Consider the following 4,634-nt stretch of genomic DNA (forward strand, 5'->3'; position numbering starts at 1 on the left):
CAGCACTCTTCCTCTTGTGAGCTTTGCAGTTTGTCTCATATGAAAGGGAAACTCTCAAGATGCCCACTCTTGGAAGTAGTTGGGTTTTACACAACTCCTATATCACTCTGCCCAGAATGAACTAACGAATGCAACAGTAGTTTGTGAATTTATTTTCTGCAGATGAAATCGATATGTTTTTGGAAAGGACTTTGCCCTCCGTTTATTCGCTAGGGTGCATTTGTGTCCTGCTGGACAGATGGTAGATGGAGGAGCCAGAGCCTGGAGCTAAAGAAGACAGTGATCTCTGCTGCCATCTTCTGATGAGAGGAGAAAGGAACAGAGAGACAGAAAAGATGACGAAAACTAAAAAGGAAGAAATGCTCAGGAAACAGCCTTTCCCTGACAAGCCAGGATGCCCTAAAGGAAAGTCTGGAAGTGAGGCCCACTCCCCTTCCAAGTAGTAGAAACAAATCCCTCACAGAGCCTCTGCCATAGCAACCACACCCTGGTCTATCCTTTTCCATTCTATCTGGCTGGTCCAGTTATCATTGTCAGAATGACTAAATAGAACCCAGATGTAGACTCTATGACACTTGAGAATATTGACCTCTCTGTGTGTAGTTTGTACTTTGACTCAAAGGCCTGAAAGCTTCATTTTATTCCTTCCCATAGAGAAAAAGATTTTTGGGTCAGGTGCCCCAAAGAATAAAGGGTATTTATACCTTACCCTCCTGACCTGGCAATGAGCTGGTTTTTAATCCATTGAAAAGAGCAGGAAGATAAATCCCACCATTGAAGAAGCTCTTTAGAAAACCTTTTGAAGAAGTCAGCATAAGCCAGGGCTTATGACCTATGCATGGCTAAGTGACTCCACAATCCAGTCCATTCAGACACAGGGCTTCCAGCATTGTTGGAATCTCAGCAGCAAGACTGTTATAGCTGGTATTTTGTACAAGATGGAGAAGTAGAGCTCAATATTAGCATGAGTAAGGAGCTGAAGAATGTAGAGGTCTATTAAAAAACATATTCTCACCTTCAACCATTTAGCAACTATTCATTGAATGTCAATGATACACCAGACAGTGAACTCTCTTTCCCCCTCTCTCTGTCTCTCTGTCTCTGTCTCTGTCTCTCTCTCTCCCTCTCCCGCTCTTTCTCACACACACATATACACATATGCACAAATATACTTACAAATATACATACATATACATATAAATACATACACCTGCATACACCTATGTAAATAAGCACATACATGTGTGTATACATACTTGCAAAATGTACACACACAAAAACTTGTCTCCTCAGAACTTCTATTCTAGCAAAAGTTTCATGTCATCTATTTGAAAAAATTAAACCAAGGAAGAAGGACAGATAGTATTTGGATGTGAGTCAAGGTGGTATTTAGAGGGATTCATTGACATAACTGAGCCTTGAATAAAATTGTTGCTTTATATAACTGAATGTTCCAAGACTGGGTTCATATATGCTTGATATGTCTCTGATTGGATTTATCCACCTAACACTATATAGTTACCTTCCCTGATCTTTCTAACGGGTTTTCAACTTAAATGTGTTCTGATAGAGCATGTCTTGCTCTGAACTCATTCAGTAGGACAGTTGGATGATTCCTTCTGATCATCCTGCTTCAGTCTTCTGGTAGCTTGGAATTATAGGGCTGCAACACCAGTCTCAGCTTTAACTGACACACTGACAAGACCTTGAGCTACTGAGTTGGAAATATAGAATAGAGAAGGAGGTGGGCAGAACAAGGGAAGTTATGAAGCTATTGCCAAGATCCCTTCCAGAGATAAAGGTGGCTAGCACAGTCCTCTAGGAGAGAAATGACACAGCAAGGAATGCTGGCATTTTATATGTCTTTTGAGGAGACAGCAAAAGTTTATGGATCCTACCAAATGTGGAATGGAAAGAAAGGAGAAGAGTCAAATATGTCTCTGATGATTTTCGTCTGTATGACTTAAAATAGTAGCTGATTATGAGAGCAACAAGAGGAAGAGCTCTCCCTCCCTCCCGTGTGTATGTGTATGTGTGTGTGGTGTGTGTATTTCAGGAATGGGAGCATGTACAGACTAGAAGTCCACTTCTCACACACAACATATCAGATGTCTTCTTGATAACCAAGTGGAGACACTGAGAAAACAAGCAATTATTTCAGGGGTGTTTGGGAGCAACCTCCATTTAATGCTGAGTCTCAGATAAACTAACAGAACGCCTTGAGGAAGAGGCTGACACTTGGAATCTAACTTCTGAGGATAAAGTGTTCTTGCAAATAGCTCAGTGAGGTGACACATGCTTTTAGTTCAGCACTCAGGCAGCAGTAACAGGTGGAATTCTGTGAATACACGGCCAGCCTAGTCTATATAATAAGTTCCAGAACAGCCAGAGCTAATTAGGGAGACCCTTTCTTGGAAAGAAAATCAATTAGTACATTATTAATCATGATGTGTCTCCAAAAGTTCCCATAGACCTGTGAGATCTAACAATGTGTACCTGGAATCATATTGCCTGTTTCTCTTAAGATTGTGGAATCTTATTGCCCACATGACCTTCCTTCTCTGCAAAAAGAAATCATCACAAAGGCTACATATTTTCACTTGTGAGAAAGGTTGTCAGATAATGTCCAGGTAAAGTTTCTAGTGACTCATTTTATTTCACCCTATGCTCTGGGTGGCTGGCGACCCTCATTTTTCTCATTGAATAATTGGTTAAATAAATCTACACCCATTTTCTTTTTTTATCATGTTAAGCCATACAGCAGCTTTCTACAGTATGAATCACTTTGAATTTGTTTTCTAACTCCTTATTACCCTGCTCTTGAAGAGTTCTGTAGTGCTGATCTTGATGTTTTAAGTGATGTCCAGGCAACTGTGAGAAAAGACTCAACAGCTGTCCAGAGCTGATATCCAGGACTGTCTGCATTTGTTCTCCTTGCCATAGGCATAAATTCTAACCAGTAACTGGACTGTTGCTACCAGGTACTGCCCTGGTTTGGTTCCTCTGTGGTGTCATTAAACTACTTTGATATAATAACATGTGGCTATTTTTTTCGGTCATTTTCTTTCTCTCCTTTTCCCATTCAAAGATAAGTACAATCCCATGTTATTGGCCTCTGTGCAGAGGCAAGATGTATCACATATCACTAGATATGCTGCCATTTGTGTACAAAGCCCCAAGCCTGACAGTGCAGAGATGGCTGAACCATGGAAAGGCATGCTGAAAACAAATGGGATAAAACTGTCATTGAAACTGAAATGTTGAGAGGTACTTGAGATGTGTTTTAAAAAAAAAAGATGTGCAGACAATGGGGATTTACCCACTGCTTCCTGACATCAGTGGGAGAAGGCTATAGTTCTTAGAACAGTGTTCAGAACAGCACACCTTTGTGATGTCTATAAGAACACAGGGCGCTACTGGTATTACCATCATAAACCTCTGTGGAGAGAGTTACAGGGCTCTCCAAAAGATAATAAAAAACACCCAGGGTAAGCTTAAATGAACCCTAAAGAGAACCGCAGCAGATGTCCTATGCTCCCTAGACCACTGAGAAGGGAGCTTTGTATTACAGCTAAATATAACAAAGTAAACTAATGTCAACATACAATGGCCCTGTGACCAGGGATCAAGGTTGGGACAACACTCCTTGGTTTCAAACAGCTTTTCTTCCTATGACCTTGGGTCACATAACAATGTGTCCCTCTCCACTTTACTCAAAACAAGATACTAGATGTTTGTCTGTTTTCCCACCACTCTATCCCCAAAGCTTACCACGCAGTCTGGTGGATGGTAGACGGATCCAAAATACTTGTTAAATAAGTGATGCAGAATTAATGCATGGCATGCATACGTGTGTGCTCCGCCAATTTTATGTTGCTGCAAAACCTAAATGAAATAATACATGCAAAATCATTTGGCACACTCAACAGCCCGTCACAAATGTAAGCAGGCAGCATTATCATTCCCACCTTGATTTTTACCTTCCACTGTTGGGAGTGAAAATTGATTACCTATTAAGTGCTGAGTGAGAAGGTTAACCTTAATAATTTCATTTGGCTTGTGTACAGAAAGCTCTGTTCCTGCCATACCTTGAATAATCACTGGCAGATACTGCAGATGCCAGCTCCCCCCTTCTCCCCATTCCAGCTGGTAGGGCCAAATTCTTCCTGTGATATATTGGATCTGAGACCCCACAATGATATGTCTGATCGAGAAAATGTCAAGCTAAAGGAGAGGAAGGTTGGCCAGTGCCTTTTCTCCAAACTCCTTGCTGACCATGTTGTTTTGAGTTAGCACATAGTTATGAAATCCATGTTCCTTGATGATTATAGCTTCATATAACTGCAGATTCTCAGATCTGTGGAATGATTTTCTTCCTAGCAGAACCTTGATCTTCAAAAAAGCATCTGTGGGATGGGATAACAGTGGGTGACAAGGGGCATTATGGTTGCAGTATTTGCTTGTTCATAGAGCCTATTCTCTTTTACATGCAAGCATCTTTGTGCTATAATCAAGCCAAGCACAGAGATGAGAAATAAAATAAAAAGAAATAGAATATTTTCTATAATGGATAGACCATTTTAATACCTACACCATTTCTTAAATGAATGTAACCTGTTCTCTGTGGGCTGAGA

The sequence above is a fragment of the Mastomys coucha genome, unplaced genomic scaffold (assembly GCF_008632895.1).
Source record: "Mastomys coucha isolate ucsf_1 unplaced genomic scaffold, UCSF_Mcou_1 pScaffold6, whole genome shotgun sequence".
In the NCBI taxonomy this organism is placed as follows: Eukaryota; Metazoa; Chordata; class Mammalia; order Rodentia; family Muridae; genus Mastomys; species Mastomys coucha.